The sequence below is a fragment of the Corvus moneduloides genome, chromosome 12 (assembly GCF_009650955.1).
Source record: "Corvus moneduloides isolate bCorMon1 chromosome 12, bCorMon1.pri, whole genome shotgun sequence".
In the NCBI taxonomy this organism is placed as follows: domain Eukaryota; kingdom Metazoa; phylum Chordata; class Aves; order Passeriformes; family Corvidae; genus Corvus; species Corvus moneduloides.
The window spans coordinates 13,309,654-13,331,638 of record NC_045487.1 but is presented as its reverse complement, the minus strand read 5'-3'; the positions used below and the strand labels follow the sequence as shown (position 1 = coordinate 13,331,638).

General features: G+C 39.5%; 1 long non-coding RNA gene across 2 annotated transcripts in view; it reads right to left on the bottom strand.

Annotated features, from left to right (window-relative positions):
* Window positions 1–2,423: 2,423 nt before the first annotated feature.
* LOC116449937 overlaps window positions 2,424–21,985 on the bottom strand; it is a 31,646-nt gene continuing 12,084 nt past the window's right edge. For both annotated transcript variants that reach the window (XR_004242594.1, XR_004242593.1), the window contains exons 3-5: window positions 11,612–11,651; window positions 11,118–11,257; window positions 2,424–4,010 (exon numbers count right to left, since the gene is read on the bottom strand). This is a non-coding gene — a long non-coding RNA (uncharacterized LOC116449937). The remainder of the gene's footprint in view (window positions 4,011–11,117; window positions 11,258–11,611; window positions 11,652–21,985) is intronic.

Genomic DNA, 21,985 nt, shown 5'->3' with positions numbered 1-21,985 from the left:
TTACTAAAATTATACTAAATGAACATCAGGGCCCAATCCTTGAACGAAACATGTATAGTGCAGAAGTGATTTTCTTTTGAGAAGGTGTGATAAAATTGATGTGTTTTCCTTAAAAAAAATTAAATTTGGGGTCATGGAAAGAAAAAAAATTCTCTGAATACTTGACAGAAGTGGAGAAGATAGAAAGCAGAAAATACTGTAACTTTGGAACTACACCATAACCACTCCCAAAAAGCCTTTTGGGGTGAATGTCTGGGATGCTTGAACAATGTCAAAGTGGGCAGTGAGACAAGGAAGAATTAAAGGTGTTTGCTAGTGAACCATGGTGTTATCTGCAGGGACACAGGAGTCTGCCCACCCTCCCTCAGCGCCCTTTGATGCAGTAAGGAAGGGATGTCCCCCTGGGTTACCCACCAGCTGAAAGGACAGGCTTCAGAGCTGTTTTTAATCTTGTTCAAGTTGCTAATATTTCCTTCCTTTTTATGCAATAAATGTTGCACTGCTAGGAACAGTATATGTCCCCTCCTGGTATTGCAGTAGTCATTATTAGGAAACAGCATATTTTTTATTTATATATATACACACAATATATAGAAAATGATATATTATAAATTAATTACAATTCTATTATTTTATTTATATAATTTTTACTTCTATATGCTATATATTTACATGCACATTTTATATATTTGCCTTATATATGTATTCTTATATTACTTACATGAATATCTACTGGCTGTGTTCTATGTTTATAGTATACAAATTGCTTTATAGAGTAGGTAAATATTATTATATGAAATAAATGAAGTGCATTTTCTCTTTTTATATGGTTAGTATATGTATAAAATGATAATACGAAAGCTTATAGGCCCTTTCCACCTATTTGGGTGGGCGGGGAGAGGAAGACAGATGTTAGGAATACTTTTAAAGATTTTTTTTATTGAGCTGGTAATAGCAGCTGCTGCTCTTTCCCAGCCTCAGGCTGGTGCCTGGAATGAGTGCTGGGGGTCTGGAGGGAAGGGTTTGAGGCTGCAAGTGATGCAGCAGCAGCAGCCACCTCCAAGCATCAAACTCGGGCTGTGCTCGCAGGGTCCCTGGTCGGTGGGTGATGGGGGCTGGCCAGTGGCTTTCAGCACAATTCAGCCTTGCCCCGGGCACTGCAGGCACCCACACACAATCCCAGGTAGGTGTCCCGTGGGAGCAGCCTCTTCCCGGGGTGCCAGCTCTGCCCCAGGAGATGGCTGTGCAGGGCAAACCACTTGCCTGGCGCTGTACTTGCCCGCACAGGACATGGCTAATAAGGAGCAGGCTTTTGATGTTGCAAAATTCTCCATCTGTTCCCAGTATTTCTAATTACGTGCATTAATCTGTGCCCCTCCAATGAGCCATAATTGGTAGGCAGTTGCCTCATTAATCATTCAGGTGCTGAGCCTCTCCATGCACAGCCGCGGCAGCTAAGGCCAAGCACACGTAGCTGCATGGGCTTTGTATGTGGTACCATTGCAATTTTTGGAATTGTGGCGGATTCCAAGGACATTTGCAGTTACTATAGCTCAAGGGCGTTTTAATATCCTGAAATGCCACAAGATGGCACTGACTGATTCCGAGGCCCCTCATCCCGGCCGGCCCCGCTGCCCGGGCAGTGGCTCTGCCATGGCCGCAGGTGCGTTTTGGGCTACTCCAGGCACTTTTTATGAACTAGCTGGTGGTCAACTGCACTCAGCTGTTCGTGGTTTGTTTTGATGTGGTTTGCTTTAAGCTGTGGCTATGAAATGCTATGACTCTGTGACAGTGACATGAAGCTTTTGGATTTAGACAGATTTGATTTTCCTATGGTATATTCAATGGCCGTTTGTCTGTTAAAGGCCTGAGCCAAACCATACAAACAGAAAATAAAGCCTAGGCTGCCTAAGTCCACCAAGAGCTGACATTTGTTATTTGTTGCTGAATTGGGTGAGTTCTTGCCAAAAGGCAGAATGCCGTAGTCCTGGGACGCTCCCAGAGCTCAGCTGGAAGGTTCACTGCGTGGGTACCTGTAGCTCCGCAGATTCACGATGGGCCACCATGGCTGCTTCCTTACGAGCCTCTTCCTGCTGACCCACTCACGCTGGTGAGTCCAACACAGCTGCTCACTTTGCAATGTTTCATAAGCCCCTCCTGCACTTGAGCGTTAGACACTCATGTCCGGACTCTCCAGGTATCCCCAGCTGGTTCATAAACTCTCTTCTTCTTTTGCTATGATAGTAAAGTTTCATTCCCTGCTTTTGCCCAGACCATGCCTTTTAGGCTGGCTGTAGCATTCTGAAGGGTGCCGCAGTGGCTCAGTTGATTGATGAGTTGCAATAACTGCTTTTGAGTCCCTTTGTTGTGACACTGCTTTTGAGTTTCACCCATGTATAATGAATAGCCTAACAAACATAGCATATTATTTCATTCCTTTATTAAATCATTTATTACACTGCAAGTTCTTTAACTGAATCAAAAAAGTTTCTGGATACAACCAATTTACTGTCATCATGGTGTAACATATGGCTCTTACAAGGATTTCTTTTCAGCAAATCCATACGTTGCAGAACCTGCTCAAAACTAAAACAATATTTTTTTCATTTAACAAACTTGTAGTCAAATCTAATTTTTATTTTGCCTGGGAACTGAATTTTTTTTGGTTACTGAAAGGGAAGAAATTCTCTTTTAAGTGACCTTCTCATCTGTGAGAAGATACCCATTGGCCACATGTTAAAATACTACAAAAACTGTTCTTTAAAAATAGGATGAATCCCACACTTTTTCTAGGTTTAAATCAAACTTTTAGTCAAAAGAGAATACAGAAATAAAGAAAAAATAATACAGACAGTACAGACACAGAACAGATGTTTACATTTAAACATATGCCATTCAGCAGCTAAAAAAATAATTCAGACACCAACATATCAAAGGCATATTAGTGACATATGGTGTCTGACATGCTTCCACAAATGAATACATACACTGGCTTTGATGACAACCATGCAAATTGTATCTTTCCACATGAACAGTTTATCAGGAAGAGTCGGATTTGTGCCTGCACACTAACACATAGTTTGGATTTCATGTGGAGGACACACCATGTTGTAACCATGCAGTATGTCAAATCAGGGTAACGTGTCAAATCATTCTCCCCCTTGTTTCCGTTGAGACCCAGGGTAAGACTTTAAAGCATGTGAGCCCCAGCAAGCAGCTCTGCTTGGCAATAAGGGCCAGCTGGCAGTTGTGCTGCTGCACGGGACTGCATTACAGCTCCAGGAAGAACTTCTGGGACAGCAACCCTGTCCCAAAAAGAAGGGTCAGGGCAGGGTACCCTCTAAAACAGCCAGATAGCGTAGTGGCAAATTTCAGCCAGGCACATCAGGTTGGTTATTTGTCCTCTGCAATGTAGATTTGCCCTGGTTCCTCAGCATCTCTGAGAGTACAAAACCCAAGCACTGTCTCCCATCAGTTGTTGCAACACAGCCATCATTTGGTGCATTTGATAAAACCATTCCACACCACGTTACTTATGACAAAACAGGACCCTGGGAACAGCAGAGCCCAGCACTGCTGCTGCTGCTGAGCTGTTCTCCCAGAGACAGGCAAGCAGATTGAATTGGACACAGTGCACTTTCGCACTGAGGGCTCATCTCCTTGGCATATGGTTGGCAGTTCCAGCACATGGGAGGTTATTATTTCACCATAGGAGAAATAAGTGTTAAAGCTTATTATGGGGAATGGTGAGGCTCACATGGGGCCACATGTCAAGGTCCTTGAGTCCTGTCTATACTTCAGCCGGTTTCAGTGGAAAAAGCATCATTTCAGGTGCTGGTAGAGTTATGCTGGCCAACATTTGAGGTCCAACTCAGAGACTCTCAAAGGCACCTGGGGTCAGATGTAGGGTTAAGGGAACTTTTAAGATTTTAGCTTTAGAACTCCATGGCTCAATTTTGCCTATGTTCCTTTCTAGAAAGTTGTCAGGGGATAGTTGTTCAGCTCAGAGCCTGTAAAAGCAAGAACAGAATAAGGAAAGGTCATACTGAAGTTTACACAAATAGAAGCTGAGGAAGGTCAGGCTGTTGAGAGAGGCTTTACTGTGCCATGTATCTAAATAAACAAGGACAAAGAAAACCAACAAAACCCTCCCACTTAGAGCTAAATTAGCTCTGTAGTTCTCCCCAAAACAGCTCCAGTTCCAACACTGATTTCAGTGGCCAGTACCCTAAACAAATATTTTTCTCCATTAAGTAGCTAATGTATTTCTTCATCAGAATATCCTTGAGTCTATCAATTCATCATTTTAAACAATTGCCATACAACCATGAGTACTAAATAAGGAGAAATGCCAAAGTGTTATTCCTTCCCTGGCTATGTTTAGAGCCTAACAGGGTACATGTGCTGGTCCCACTGATGCCTGCACAAGGCTTTCAGCTCACGGCTGGCTCACATGCTGTCACTTTAGAGCTCAGAGAGCAAGCTGTCCTCCCTCCCTGGGGACAAGAGTACATCTGTTCTTCGGGCCAAGGTGCTGAAGACAGGCAGCAGCTCACCAGTGTTCAGCATAAAAATGCCAAGCAACTTGGGCTAGCCTTAAGTTGCAGGTTTGATTGCAAGAGCTCTGCCTTGATGTTTTCTGCTCCCAAGCTCACTGCCCTTAAATAAAAATACTGTTAGTGTTTATAGAATTTCCAGTTTATCAGTCTCTCCTGTGTGTTCTCTCTGGTATAGAAAAGTGGTGGGGAGGGAAATGCAATATATTGTCTTCTAGTCACTAGTTGGGCCTCCTTTAAGGACCTTGTAAGACATTTTTTGTATATTGTTTCCCTGCATATGTGAGCAGCTTTACTACTTCATCCCCCTTAGGACCACTTAACAACATCAGCAAAGCAATTAAGTGTAGTTTTCAGGAAAATGCCAGAGGCATTACACTGTCTGGATGGGAGTCTCAACCCAATTATTTTCAGCTAGTTGTGAACTGTGGAAAGTGGACTTTACTTCATTATAACTTCAGTTCCCACTGATTAAAAGTCTAGTGTGTTACAGACGGTAAGGAAAAATGAAACAATTAAACTTTCCATCAATAAAATTGCTGCATATTCTTCAACATAAGGGTTTACTTCTCTCCAGAGAAGTGATTAAAATGAACTGATTGAACTATAATTTGATTGACTGAAGAGTTGCAATCCATTGCACTAAAGCTTAAATTCCAGCTTATTGCTCTATTTAGCTCTGAATATAAAAAATTACTGGTGGTCTTGCAAAGCCCTTATGCAGCCCTCCAGCTGAAATTTCTTGTAGCTCACAGGCTGCAGCAGGTTCTGTTCTTTCATTGCTGTGTCTGCATGATTCACAATGGATTGATGTTGAGAAAGACACGATGACACCTAAGAAATTATATTAATACAGCTTTAGACAAAATAGAAAGATAGGAAGACAATATATTATCAGGTATCTTCTACCTAGTACATAATCATTTGGGGATTCTAAACACAACCACAGAAAAAGTGAACCCCAGAGACCGGAGAGATTAATTGTCAGGTTATATACAGTTGTTGCAGCAAAAATTAGCATATTCTTCTGATGAAAAATGCAGCTGTGATGCTCCTTCTTGCTGCAGACCTGTCTTCAGGAAGGTGTGAGGCTGCCAGATGCAGAGGTTTGTAGGTGTGCACACATATGGGTGACTCCTTCCTCCCAGGGGATCCCAGAGTGGCACACTGCATCTGGTCTTGAGTGTAAGCTGTGCTGGCTGTGAATTAAGATGCCCGAGTTCCAGTGCAAACACTGTTTCTTGGGACTCAGGACAAGTTTTTATGGTTTGCTTAGATGACGAGGGCTTTGTCTCCACAGATGCAGAATTCTGCTGCCAGAGCCAGGGGCTCCTATTGCACTGTGAGGGCTAATGAACACCAGCTAAGAAATGATGAACTGCTTGCTTCTGTCAGCAGGCTACTACGACGTTCTGGTCTAGGAAATAGCCAGAATATCATTCTCCCTCTGAAACTTCAGCTGAAATGCCACTTCCTGTTATGAGGTTGCCCCTCTGTTGTATGACACCTGCTTTCTCTATTGCCAGTATGCATTTTGAAATAAAACACAGTATTTGACCCATAGTAACATTAAGAATATAATATTGCATTAAGTCACAGCAAGAACACCTTATATTGGTAATTAAATGTATCAGGCTGGGTAAGATGTATGGCTAAAGATGGGCAACTGCTGGATTAAATACTTAATGCACTTTCTCTGCTAGCTCAAACTCTGAATGAATTCAATATGTTTTCCCACTAAGATCACCAAGAACCAGGTTATGTACTCCTTGATAATATTTACTACTGAGCTCAGTTTGCTGTGGAGCTTTGAACTTCTGGCTGTGCTGATCTACAAGGCTGGCTCATAACTAATCAGGCCATGTGTGTGATTTGTGCCAACTTCAATCCTTGCATATTGCCAATCCCAGTTTTACAGCGATATCTGACCACAGCCAAGGTCTATTAATCCACTAAGTTCTTTGTTCTTAATGTTTACACATAGGACATACCACAATTCTTCCCATTTGTCAGCCAAAAGCTACCATAACTGTACTGGAGTCAGTGAGGCAGTATTGATCTGAAAAAATGCTGCCTCCATCCAATTTAGAAGGAACACTTTTGACAAATTATATTTGGCACTTAATGATTGTCTTGCATTATTGGCCTTTTCCTTTGTTTCCCCTTTCCTTTTGATTACCAATTACTACAAAAGTTATCCTCTACTCTGCCTCACCAGAGGTAACTTTGAATAAAGCTGTGCAGCAACAGGAGCCTTTTAAAGGGAGTCAAGGGCAAATACAGAACCACAAATTTGTAGGTATGGCTGGAGGCTGCAGAACGTTTGCTACCTTCCCTGAGCCGAGCTTTATGTACACACAGCAGAGGCACATAGGGCTCCAAACAGCTTAAATGCCTGCTTAATGCCTATTTAATCTTTCAGTTCTTACACAGACAGATAAATTCTCTCAGTTATAAGACCTTTGCATCAAAGTTGAAGCAGAAGGTGCTGTGTTTGAAGTAATTTGTATCTTATTTTCTTGCAGGACAAGAAGATGACAAAAAGATCCCCAAGTGTGAAACTAGCCTTTAGACTTCTATAATTCCAGCATGAGAAAGTGGCAGGGATCTTGCAAAGCATTTATTCTTCTCTAGCAGCACTCCTACATCCAAGGCAGCAAGCAGAGCATAGGAAGGGCTTTTTGTCACACTGACACAAGTCACAAGAAATCTGGGCAGTGTGCAAACAACAAGAGCAGGGCAGGACCTTCTTCCAAGCCCAGCCTGCGCTGGCACATGAAGGAAGAGGCACAGACATCTGGTGACCCAAGCAATTGCTTAATGTGGTTCCCCAGAGAAGTGTCAGCAGGAACTGGCAAACAGTTCCACCAGACCATTCACGGAAAAAGTGAAGAATGATTCAAGCTGGACCTGTTTTCTGTGCCCATGGGCCTCCTGGCAGATGCACAGGAATAATCATAACTACCAAAAAGAACATCACTGTGCTATGGATTCTGCAAATCACAGATGTGACTCCTCTCTCCTTACCCTATTATGGAGAGGCAAAAATTTTCTGTGTTTCAACAAGAAGTTGAAATACATAATCTCCAATTACACAAATATACAAAAACATATTTGCCAGCAGATTTGTGTTTGGAAAAACACAGCACTTTATTTATACAGATACCATAACTCCCTATTTTTCAGGAAATGCGATTACTGCAATTTCTTCATTAGGGAAGAGTTTCACTATTTAAGAAAATGCTATTTCAGAGGCGTGGTGTTATCTGTTTATTCCACTCTCTTAACACATTCAAAACATAACCAAACACTTGAATGCTTTCCTCCTAGCAACCAAGGTCTCTCACATCAGAAAAGCAGCATACTTGTCTTTTTCTGTACCTTGTATTGAGCCAAATTTCTAGTATGCAACCCTTTGGCCATTCAATATCCACCAAATTCCTGGAACATAAATTTAGGTGAAAGTCTAAACCAGTGACTATGGTCACAGGACCAGATTTTCAGACTTTTGTGTATCCCTTACATCCGCTGATGGAAATATTGCAAAATTAATTTCAGGAACTAAGCTTCTTTACATTTACTAATCTGCTGCATGACTTAACTTTTCAAATTATCAGCAGCTTTTACAAAATGCTATTTTTCTGCAATTCCCACTACGGTGAGTATAAAACACGGATACTGAATATTGCCTTGGGATCTTGCTCTGTCTTTCAAGGCTGGATAATGGTGCTGTTTTTACTGAATATATATGGGGGTTTTCAGATCTCTTAAAATCTTTGCAGGCTATTAGGCACCAAAAAACCCCAAACAAACCAGCAAATACACTATCAGAATCCTCTCCTTGTCTACATCCTTCTTTCCTTACCTAAGGGTAACTTCTCCTTATTTTTTTCTTTTCTTAGGTAAGGGGGACTTATGGTCTCCTTGCTAACTCTTCAGGAAAAACAGAGGAGCAACTGGGAAACCTGTCTTCCAAGGAAAAGATGAAAGCTATAGCTAAGTGAGGAGATGTGTCCTTCTCAACATAGTGTGGTCAAAGAGACAGCTCCCCCTGACTTTTCCCTGAAGAGTTCACAGACAACTGTCCAGAAGAGCGCCCGGTCTCCCCGGCGTTTCTGTTAACAGCAGGATTCACTGCAGCACTCTGGACTGCTGCTGCCGTGTCATTCCAGTGCCTCTGGGGTCACCTGAGTGCATTAAATTAACACTGTTCCCAGGCAAAGCAAAATGTCTGGCAACAGGATGGTGCAGCATAATAATGGGATAGGAGGGGTAGATGCACACGAAAATACGAAATGATTGGAAGGAGTGGGGAGCGATGATGTGGTTCTGACCGACGTGACTTAGTGCCAAATGTGCATTATCACACAGATCTCCCAGCAGATTATATGTCTCTTCACCACCACTTAACATTTTTATAGCTTATTTCAGTATTTTTGCATTTGTTCCACCTGTTATAATTTATTTATGAGTTTATTAAAAATTTGAAGCTTCATTACAAACTATCCTGGGGGAATCTCACCTGCCTCATGCTATTACATTATTATTACCAAGTGTCTAATTTATATTTAGTCAAACATCAATTGAACATCAATAAAATAATAATGAATGAATAAGCTATAGCTTCCTAGAAATACTAGTAGCTTAAGTGTGTAAGCAAAGGCAGTTCCCTGTCTGTGGGTCAGCTATCAAATCTCTCTGAGACTATTTGACAGAACCATTTAGTATTTAGAATATGATAATAAGCCATAAAAATAGTTAATTGCTATGTTCTTCAGCTAATTCTTGTGATAACTATGACCCATACCAACCTGTGAACCTGAGCTGAGAAGCAACCCAGAGTTCCATGTAAGACAGTCATTTCCAAACACTGTAAGTGCCTAAGGGACTCCATGTTTCCACAAAATGAAATGACAAAAGAATTTCGGCTTGGGTAAATGCTTAATTTTTCACTTGAACACGACCTCTTAGACTGAAATTATTTATTTTTCTACCCGGGCAAATCAAAATAAATCTTTTTTTTTTTTTTTTTAATTAACTTAAACATCTGCCTATGAACATTGAAATAGCATAGTTCAACATTGCTGGTTGGGTGTTCTAACAAAATATCGACCCAAAAAACAGGCTTTGGCAAATACTTCTCTGCAGACAGAAGTGGCATTATTTCAGCCGGGGGAATTTCAGTAAAGACCCTAGTCCTATTCCACCCTATGGCTCCACAGTGATTGTCATCCCTAATTAGTGATGAAGATCACTAATTGGGGACTACTTCCATGTGCACTTCCTAGGTTTATATGTTTTCCCCTTCCTCTGCTAAGCCTCAAGAGCCAAAGTTTTCATTCTGGATCTTTTGATCTCTTCTTCAATTTCCTACTGTGTACTCTCTTTTATGGTTCAAATTTTATCAGGGATTGAAGAAGCGCCCTAGATGCAAAAGATAACCGTGTTGTCAGTATTCTTCTCTGTCCCAGTCCACTAAGAATCACTTAACCCTGTTCTTCAAAATGATCCCACTGAAGTCAGTGGAACTGTCTCAGCCCCTCACTTCAGCACTATCTACATGAGGGCTCTAAATACCCATCTGTGGAACTGAAGCCAAAAGACAGTATTATCCTTCTATGACAGTCTGATATTTTTTAATATTCACTGACTCTCCTTTCCTTTTCATCCACAACACATTTGTCTTTTTTAACTGCTTGGGTCCACTCTAGCTATCTGTATTATGCAAGCAAAGATTATAAGGCCAAATGTCCTCAGGCATGCAGCATGGGCTCATTCAAAATTACAATCCCATTTGAAACCTCAATGCCACTTGGGATCTTGAGAAGTCCACCAAGAATTGCTGTTCAAGTCTAACATAAAGAGGTTCCAGTTCAACATTTAAAGTTCTATTAAGATCTAAAGGGGCCATCAGACATTCTGATCTGATCTCTTAGCTGAGATTTTTTTATTCAATTACTTCTACATCAATCCCCACAACTCCTGTTTGAGTAAAACACATCCTATTGAAATACTTCCAGTGTTAAAAGGAAAATCCATCATCTCGGTGGTTTACACTAGCATTTATTATCCCACCCATTTATTACCACACTTCTTCTCAAATTGAACTTGTCAGGCTGTCACTCCCACTCACTGACTTGTCCTTCCCTCCATGCAAGGCTTTGTCAGCCCATGTTTTGGTCTCAGGGTGCTGGTACACCACAACCTGAATGAGCTGGACTCAAAGGTATGGGCAGTTCCACCACTCAAAAACGTGCAAGCCATTGCATGCTTATGTTCCATCCTTGGCAAGTCCTTTTATCACGAAGAATTCATCAAAGTTCAGAATCAAGGATATCTTCTCTGTTCTTCCTGGGCAGAACCAAATATACTCCTTTTTGGGTACTCTTACAGGGAGTACTTTTTGAGTACTCTCATAGGGAACTGATGACTTGTGTAACAAAAGAGCACCTTCCCACACCTCTGAGGGATGGTTCTAATTTTTGAGCAACCCACTTACTGGATTTCACATTTTATGCCATGTAACCACAGGCAAATTTTGAAAAAAAAAATGCCACTCACCTCTCTTTTTAAAAATCTTTCACCATGGACTGGTTTCACTGCTCTCATTCAATCAAACCACTCACGGACTTGGACAGATCTTTCTCATGAGTAAGAAAGAATAAAGGTCATCCATTTCTGGATGTGCTTTGCAATGGATCCTGTGAAAATCAAGATAAATAATGTACACTAATTCATCTTTAGTGAGCACAAAAATAGTCCCCCAGAGTGATAGCTATGGGTTTGTCTCCAGTGAGAGATGTATAACCCCTTCTGTAAACACGACAATGAGTAACGATCAGCCTCTTACTCCTTTCTTATTCTCTAGTGTGGCAGACCCTTCATTACAGCTATTACATTAATAATGGCTTCAGAGAAACCTACATGGCTGAAGCTGCATTCTCCTCTGGACATCAACACCAGTATTAAAACCCTGCCTGGGAAAACTCTTCAGAAACCTCTGCTGATGTTCACCCCAACCAAGGAATGTTCTGTTCTAGATGGAAAGCACTTACCTTCAGCTCACTGCCTCCTACCCCTGGATGATCAGGCAGCCTGCAAAAAATGATACACCATTGAAAAGGGAAAGATTTACACCTGAAAATATTGAGAGAAAAGAAAACTCCACCTCTCACATTAAGCTCTGAAAAACTACTGAAGATTTTGGGTATCTTACCCAGACCTCTAGATCCTGCAGGGTTTGCCCATCTTTAATCACCCCCTGACTGATGGTGCTTGCAACAAAACAATGCAAAGCAATAGCACAAATTATGATAGTGTAACAGAAAATTGAACTAGAAACCCCCACTAAGGCACTGTATCACCAGCATCTATCACTGCACCAGAGCATCAAGATTTTAATTCTATATGTGTGGCATTTTTGGGCACCCTTCAGGTATAAACCTGCTTCTAGAGTCAGCGAGGAAGGAGGTCTACACAAGTCCCCAGTGAGGGGGCAACAGGGCAGAATCAAGATTCAGGTTTGCACTAAACAATAAATAATTCATAAACTCTCTACATGTAAGTAACATGTAATTTTTATATAGCAATTACTAGAAAATTAATGTAACTGCCTCTCAAGAGAATTACTAGAGAACACTGTTGTCCTGTGCAGGTATGCACATGCAAGCTAAGTCTATGTAACAGGTGATGACACATCTTATGATAAATTATTTGGTTTAAACTTGTTTTGGAATATGTAGCAACTTATTGATAGACAACATCTTACAACATTGTCTATGTAGAAAGTAATGCCTGGCAAATTATCAATTCTTAATAAAGTTTTGTGCTTCTAGGTATTACTGTTGATGCTGTTCTTGATTTAGATTCAACTAATTTTTGTCTAGACTCAGCACTGTGGCTCATCCATGTTTCTCCATCTCCCTGAGGATTTGGAAATACAAATTCTGACTTGATGAGCCTATTAAAAAATTAAGAAATGCATATGCAGCACTGCCTTTGTCTATCCATGAAACTAACACTGATTCAGGATGCTAGAAAGATACATATGTGTACTAAAAGCCCTGGCTCCAAGATGAACACTGTGTTACCTACAAGCAAGTTATACTGTCCTAAAACAACACTGTCAAGGTGCACTACCACACTTGAGTAAGCCTGGATGTGCCATGAAGGAAAAGAATTTTCAGACAAACCCATCTGTAAAGGTAAGTTTCTTCAGAATTTCACAGCCACATGGTGCAAAAATAATCTGCAAAAATAAGCAGATTTATACAGCTCTCTGCCAAAACTTAAGACTGTTCCATACCTCTATAACAATCACATGTCAATTGCCAAGAGTTGCTGTAAGCAATTATGATCTACAAAGACACAGTTCTCAGTTATAACCTTATCAGTAACATTCCTTTGTGAATGTTTCCCCTTCCAAATATCTTTTAATGAACACCATATCTAGTACTCTGTAAACCATGATCCTCAGATGTGGGAGCTTTGCATTTTCCACTCATTTAGTCAACTCTGGGCATTGCTAAAGATCAGTCTCATGTAATTCTGAGTTCGAAAATATCTTCTGAAAAAGGAAAAACTATTTATGATCCTTTTTGCAGTTTAAATCCTGTATAATATTTTTGATGAAGCTTTTTGACTTCAAAACCCCACAGTTTAAACAAAGGTCTGATAAAACCCCTCTGATTCGCCACAGAAATTGATCTTCTGCTGTCCAATTCCATTCTTAATGAAATAGACAATTCAGAAACCTACAGGAACATGCTTTATTGATTCATTCACAAGTCACTAAAGCCTATGTTCCCTCCAATAAACCTAACCACATAGTGTTTCTCATGCACTGAATTGCAGGGAAGAAAGATGACCCCAGATCTGTTCTGCTGGAAGTCTAGTGAGACTAAACACGCCCAATAAATGTAAACAGGGCACACCACTAAGCTAATGCCACTAAGCTAATGGCAAATGTGTGTGGGAGACAGACACTTATATTTCCTCTTTATTATTACTTCAGCTGAGCCTCTGCTTTCTTGTAATTTATTTACCCAGGGCAGCTGTGCCCAGATGCATACCTGTTTCTTCATGAAGGTCCTTGTTTTTCTCAATTTTGTGGATGGATTAAACAAAGCAGGAGGAGGCCAACCTACATGAGTGAGGTCACCCAGTGACCTGTAATCTGCACTGCAGCAGATGCCCAAATTCTTTCAGGTTCAACACCTAATTTGGCATAAACCTGGAGCGTAGCTGCACTGCACTGGATATTTTATAAAGATGTCTTTCAATAATCTCCCTCCCTTCTTATGAAAGCAATAAGAAGCAGTGAGAACAGCAGAGCCTATATTGGATGAGCTTTCCTATTAAACTCCTCTCATGCATCTCAGCTGTGACCCATAGTAATCTGGGTAATCAAATAAGCCTGAATGCCCTGTAAGAACCTACGATGGTTCATTGTCTACCTGCAAGATAGAAGTACAAGAGAGCAGCTAGATACCAGGTATCAGACAGCAGTCAGAACAAGAGTGAACTTAAAAAATAGATGTTAGAAAACACAGGAAAACACATTATCATGAAAATATGCTTTGCACAGTCCTACTGGTACTTTCAAGTACCACCAATTCAACATTCATTTCCAATTCAAAACATTGCTTCTACTTGTCCTGCTTAAGGGAATATGCTACACTCAGATTCAGTATCAGGTTTTATGGTAACTACAGTTAATCCAACTATTCCAGTAGGAATACCTTGAAGTATGGCATTTTTTCAGGTTCACCCACGCTTTACCAGAAATCCAAACAGTCTTTTGCCTTCTACCTTATGACACAATAGTTTTAAGGGAGCCCATTTCTCTTATATAATTCTAATATTTTTCTCCCTTTACATATGCTTTTGGTAAGTGGGCACAGACCCAGTCAAGAGTAACACTCTTTACTGCAAAACTTATCTGTCACCTGTATTAGGACTTAGTGGGTTTAGTACAATTCTAAGTGAAGAATAGCTTCAGAAAGCAGCCTCTGCTGTTACTGGGATAAATAAGGTAACGAACAATTTAGTGGTGTATGGGGGAATGAAAATATTTTGCAATGCTCTTTAATATTTCCCCTAATTCTAAAATCAGCCAAAACTCCAGCATAAAAATCACTTTTCCTTTAGAATTGCCTCTCAGCAGGATAGTAGGCACAAGTTATCGCTTTGTGCCATACTGTATGTTCAAAGCCATCAGCATTCAATGTGCTAAGAAGTGACACTGAATCCCACAATCAGAAATAAAAATGAAAGTTTCAAAAAGATTTCAGAATTTAGATGAATATAAATAGCTGCTTTGAAGATGGAAAGCATTTTACAGATTTACATTTTGGTCTGTTTTGAACGGATAAACAGACAAAAAAATATGTTTTTAAAAGGAGCACTATGATTTTCAGTTTAACACTTTCCATAATTAGATTGTAAGAAATACTAGGAGCCACAGAAAGAATTATTTATATTCACTGTACAGAAAGCTTATGTTTTGCTTCTGCTTATTACTTAAGCTTCTGAAAAGCATCTCATTTTATAACCTTAACAACTATTAATGTAAGCCACAAGCTTTTTGCAAATGTAGATTCCCACTATCACCTTTCCCAACTATAAGGATTCAAAGAAATCAGGGCTCTATCATTGTTTAGTCAAGAGATTCAGAAGTTTTAGCAAAGGTTTTCTTTTCTTTTGAAAGACACAACTAATGTTGCCAAAGAATTCATACTAATTTAGAATTAAAAATGTTACAAAAAGTGCTCTGAAGAGAAAATTAATTGGAAAGATTCATACTCTAACACTGCCTGCTGTCACTTCACTCTTAATGACCCAAGTGTTTTTATAGTTTTCTGTGTTCTCCCTTAGTGCTGTACAATTTGATTTCCAAATCCCCTGAGAGCTCTGTGACAAATCTCCAGGGTGTTTCCAGGATGTAAAGGTCAGAGCTGAGGACAATGGGGATGGAGTGTGCAGAACACAAGTCTCAGAATCTCTTGCTTCAAATCCATCACTGACACAGAAACCAGGGTCAGTGAAGCACAAAGAGAAGCCTCTTAAAGGAAAATCAACCATGGTGGGAACTTCCTGAGGAAAAATCAACTCTGGTGGGAACCTCTTAAAGATGTTAGAGTAACTGCTAGCAGAATCCAAGTGACATTCCTTAAACCAAAGGAAGAAGACAGCTTTCCCAGAGATCTGCTGCATGGAAATCAAACAAGCTTCCAAATTGCTTGAACAAAAATTATATACTGGGAAGCCCAAACCATGACTTGCACACTTGTCTCATGCATAACACTTGGAATGCAGGGAAATTCTCCTGTGCTTTATTCCTGGACTCTTTTCCACCTTATCCTCTGAAGGCTTTCTTCAGCCAGCTCCTTCCCTGCCCTCACACCAGCCTCCAATTTTCTGACGATATTGCTCTTTTGGGCTAGACACCATACGACCTTCCCTGTGCTGGCTGGCTCCACAACTGTTAAATTAGTGCCAGCCAATCTCTATCTTAGGGTTCCCTAACAAACTTATTATATTTTTTATTGTTTAATTATCATAATCACTTCTTAAGAACAACTGTAATACGAGTTAGTGGAACAGGTGCTGTAACTAGTAAAAAGTCTATGAAGAGAAAAATCAATATCCCACCAGATGTATGTAGAGGATATACATTTCAACATCACAAATTCCCTTTTGGGGACCTGAAAGTATTCTCTGCTGCTTCTGCATGATGTGCCTCAGTTTTAATTCACTTGTTATTCTTTGTTTAATCAAGTTAATCTGTAGTATAAATGTGAGCACCATTATGCTAATTTCTGCACTTGACATGCAAATATATAAACATTTGTGTGCCAAATTATTACGGTTCTGTCCATAATGTTATGCCCCTATTTACTATCTATATTTAATGTCTTATGGATTTCTAAACATTTAAATTTATATCAGTGCTGTCACATATCTGCAAGCAGAGACAGTTTTATGAGCACTAAAAAAGCTGCAACACACAGCCACTAAATACTAATGACATAAATGGTATCCACTAATGGTCTCTACTTTTATTACAATGCAAAACTTCAATACATTGCAATTACCATTGCTCTAAGGCTGAACCATACACACTGTATAACGCCAACTTCCATCTCTATAGCATAAAATGACATTATTTGTTGTTCAGCCCTGTACTGCAGATGTTGACTGAATGCTCAAGTCAGCAGTTGAAGCTAAAATTCACTCTATTTACAGAGTCTTACTGTTAACTAATACCCTAAATTGTCAGATATGCCAATGCCTTAGACATTTTTCAAAGCTTGCTGCGCTAATAGCATGTAAGTGTAGCACATGTCTTGTTGTACCTGTCAACAGCCCAGGAACTTTGCAAAGGTAAAGCACGTCAAAAAAAGGAATTACCTTCTTATTCTTCTGCAGAAAAAAAATCTTTAGTGAGTGATTTTTCTAAAATATTGCAATATAAAAGTGCATTCAGCAGAGCTTACTGTCTTGTAACTGGGTTTCTATTTCACATTTTTAATCTTAAATTTTAAATTCGTCATTCATAATTACAACAGTGTCTCCTTTTACTTCAGCTGCCAAAGAGAGAAAAGCTTCCTCTTAGAGCTTTAAGGCAGTGGAAATCTCAATGTTCATAAAACTGGATGAAAACAAGTGTATTTCAAAATATCTCCCACATGAGTTGGGGGTGGAGGGGTTAATTTCATTTCATCAATGCATTTTGCTCGCCAGAAACTTTCACCTAAATAAAGGAGAGCTAAGTTCGATTCTCAGAATTTCTCAAGCTGGTTCATCTCACATAAAACAAGTGGAATTAGATTCCCTCCCGTTGACTTCAAGAATAACCTCCAGAAAGCTGAAACTTTTGTTTGAAACAGGAGACATTTTTCCTATTTCCATGCAGCTGGGAAGTCATTTACAAAAGGAAAACACTGGAGACAAAGTAGGTGTCAGACAGGGTAGCATTTTACATGCATTTTCTGGCACAAGGCAGACAACAGAAACGTGCACACAAAATGTTTCCTTTCAAGGGCTGGCTAGTGAGAACAGCAAAAATTGGTTAGTGAGAACAGCAACAATGAGGAGACATTAATGTAATTACTGCAGAGTTACCAAATACTGCTTGTCCTTATAAATACAATCCGATCATCACTCATAACTTTTAGGGATGGAAAACCATCCCACCTGAAAGCTGTACTTTTTTTAAATGTTCTCACTCAGCTTGCAAAATCTAAACATACACAACTGACTAGAGAAGAACACATGATGTGAAATACATAGAATAATAATACCTAAACCTTACACATGGGAACACTGACATAGCATTGCTTATTTTTTTCTTCTTCCTTTCTCTGCCAAGATTCTTGAACATGGCAAGCACTCTCCAGTGCAATCTGAACCCACTTCAGTATCCTAATATTTTGACTAAGTAGGTTTTATAAAGGATCCCAGTTAACTACCTCTGTTGTACCATCACAACAATAAAATATTCCAATTGAAAATCAAATGGCAGTTTTAATTTCAGAATCCAGGATTTCTCAAAACAAAAAAATTCATTTCTTTAAACAGTTGTAGGAAAACACAGCTTTTCTAAATAAGTAAAATATGCTATGCATTTTCTCAACTAGGATTTAAAATAATAATTTTAACATAGTAGCTCATTTTTGAAATTCAAAATGTTCAAGGGGGGGAGAGTAATTTTTAATCCTCTCTATACATCTTAAAACTTGAAATAAACTGGACTGACTGAGTTCACTTGCACAAAAATGAAATACTTGAGTACATGAAAAGCATTTTACTTAAATTATTTCCCCCACCTCCCTTTTTTTTTTTTTTTTTTGAGGAAACTTTTGGGTAACTGCAACCAGTTTTGAGGACTATTTTGGGCCTTTTGAAATGCCATCTTTGGCAACCTGCATTATTAGCTGTAATTCTTTCTCCTTGCTTAACAATCACATTGTAACAAAGGAAGAAGCGAGCTCTTTATAATAAGACCTTGGACAAAATCTGAGAGTATCAACTTGAAAGAAAATGTTAAATTTGTTTCAGTTTGTATGTGTAATGTCTCCACTAGAAAAGTAGGAATAGGTCACGGGCTGGCTAATGTTGAACCAATAAGCGCCTAACCCTTTTTTTGTGTGTGTGTGTGGTTTTTGCTTTTTAGTGGGGTTTGTTTGTTTTGATGTAGTTTTCTTTATTTTCCCCCGACTTTGTCTTCACAAGTTTGCCCTTATAACTGTCTATGCAACAAAGCCCAATGTCACTCCCCTAACAGATCACACTTGATGAGGCGCCTAATTAAGAAAGCAGCTGCCCTAAAAACTCTGTAATATCAAGGAGACAGAATGAGACACCTGCAGAGGCCAAGTCAGGTGTCTCTACTTGAAAGCTCCCAAGCTCCTAACGCAGGTGTCTCAGGACAGCAGAGTTACATGGTCTGAAACCAGCCCATGACCCAAATAGGGAGTTCTGTTTCAGCCTAAAAAAGTGTACATTCCGTGAGGGCACTGACGAGAACACAGGTAAGAGCACAGCTGCTGCCCAGAATCAGAATTACAAAGGTCTCCATGGATATCACAGCCATTCCCAGAGCAGTAGGTCGGGTGGGTTTCCCGACTCGCAGGCTTGGCAGCTGTCTCTGGGCACCTTTCCTATCCTGTTGCTCCAGTCTCTTTTACAGTAAAAAAAGAACATAAGCTCTTGTGGAGCTTATCTCTACCTGGTTACACATAGCAAAAACATTCTCCTTCACTGAAACAACAAGAGGCTTTCCGTCCACTTCAGTGGATGATCAATTGAGCCCTAAACCAAAAGACTCTTGGCCCAGTTCCCTGCTTGGAATATTTGGCTACAATTTTATTTCAAACTGTAAAGACACTATGTGAAAAAGCACTCTAGGAAGCATGGCTGTCCGTATCTGTATTCCTTCCAAAGGGAATGCGGTAGAGTATTTACACCTAAGGCAATGGCTTTTTTAAGGTGTTTCCTCTGATACTAATAATACAATAAAACAGCTGTAACATCTGGAAGGTTTAGACTTCTGCCTTGTAACCATGCAGATGAATAGCTTCAACCTTTGCAAGAAATTGCAGTATGAATGTCTGTTTTATTCCACAGTTGTGTCTGAGCAGACTATTAATAGAATACTGATAAATGCTACAATAGCTATTCTTTTTCCTCCCCTTTTGCTTTTATGCTATTGCCAATACCTATCCATCCCCTGGTGCTGTCAGCTGATGCCTGTCTCATAACTCTTGGGGTAACAGCATGAGGCGAAAAAGAAATTAAGTTCAAATAAAACTGCCAGGTAGAATCAACATTATGAGATTATGGACTGAATTGTTTTCTGAAGCAGGCACATATATGCAGTGTTATACCACTAATGACCTACAAAGAACTTACATATTAAAATTTAATTACTATAATATTGTTTAAGAGATGGGAAAAGATACTAAAGGTGAATTTATTTTTCTAGGAGCTCTGCAATTTTTAATGGCAAGTAATAACTACATCTCTATACATTTCCTGGGGACTGCGTAAGTAGCACCACACACTGCACCATGTTCACATAAAACCAAAAGGTGTTATGAAGTCTTGGTAAAATGTGCATGTAGCTGGTAGGACATTTACCCAGGCCTTTGTCAGTCTGTGCCATTCTTGGGCACATGGCTGCATTTGTACACTTCTCTTGTTTGTGTTCACTCTTGTGAAATAAATCTAAAGATAGGGAGCTGCCACTGTTGGTCCTGTGAGTAAAAATAAATCCATGAGATTATGGAGAAGAACACACAATATAAAGACTACACAAGAATTATAAGGAAACCAAAAATCTGGATTTCTTGCTAATACTTGCAAGCCATGCAGCTAAAAATAAATGAGTATTTGATTATGATACCAACATTAAATTATCAGTATAGCACGCAAATAAATGAAGTTGCTTACCATGTAACAGCAGTGTTATCCATGCTACTGTTTGTGTCACATATCCTAGAACCACAGTCAGATTCTTCATCTGGACTGCAGCAACTGCTATTGCTGTCAGAAGCAACCATCTCCTTACATGGGTCTTTCAAGGAAGCCAAATAATGAAGTGCCATGGAGAACAAATATATTTTTTCTCCCTGAAGCAATGTCTTCAGTGAGTTAGAGGAAACAGCTCTGTCTCAGAGAAGCCTCTAAGGCTGATGTTTCATCTGCTTTGAAAATTTGAATTTTCCAGAGTTCTCGGACTATTAAAATTGGAGCAAAAAATAACACATGTAAAAGAAACTAAGATAAATAAAAATCTGCTTTTTCTCATAAATGCCTAAATAAAGTTGGGAAGAATGAGAAACACCTAGATGTTTGTCCAATCTGAACAGAATCCAAGCCTGCCACAAAAGGCTCTAGCACATCCACAGTTTAAAGTAACAGTTTTACTGAGTAGTAAATATTTATCTTTTAAGATCCTTGTAGCAAGTACTGTAGAAACATGCATGCAAACATTTTAGGAATAGCTAACATTTGCTCATGGCTGGAAAGCCATATTGGTGAAGACACACAATCTTATAAAAATGCTTTGATAAAATCCTCAAGGAAACTACAAATGTAGTATGTGTGGAGTGGGATAGTCAAGGAAAATAAACTGTGTGGTGTTTTCAGGAAATTGAGTCAGCTGTGGCTCTCACAGTTGGAAACCTGGACAACAACAGATATCAGAGGAAATCCCAAGTGTGTACTCACCAAAAGAAAATTGACTATTGGGAATTTCAGTGCACAAAGGCCTAGACTGGACCCTGTAACTCTGGTAAAACAATGTTATGAGACTGGAAAAAAAATTAACAATGCTAATGGCTGAATTCCAGTGAGTGCAAAAAGTGTAGGAAATTATAAGGATGCCTTAGTCATGGTGAAACAGATATCAAAAGAATAAAGAAGTTCTAAGTACATCTGGGAAGGCAGGTAAAATAGACAGAGGGTACCTAAAACAGGGGCTGACAGCAAAGAGGGGCTGGCAAGAAGCAGAAGAAACAAAAAGAAATGGAAACCTTTATAAAGAGAAACATATTAGATGACTTGTAAATATATCTTATTACTTATAAAAGGCAAGGATTTCTCTTCAACTGGGTTTTTTGTGTACTTATCTGTAGGTTTAGTGACTGTCAGTTTTGGAGATTACATCTTATGCATATTAGTCTTCAAACATATTGAAACATTTTTTGACCTTTCCCAAATAATAAGTGGTATTTTTATGTAAATTAGTCTTCTTCAGTCTTTGTTGTGATATCAAATATCTTAAATATTGGGCATGCTTCCTGAAGCAGAACTATTTCAAAGAATGAACAAACTGAGAGTAAACAAACATGGCTAGTAACTTTAATTATTACCCAAAGGGACACCCAGAAACTGTATTTTAAATGCTTGAAAATTTGTGGTTT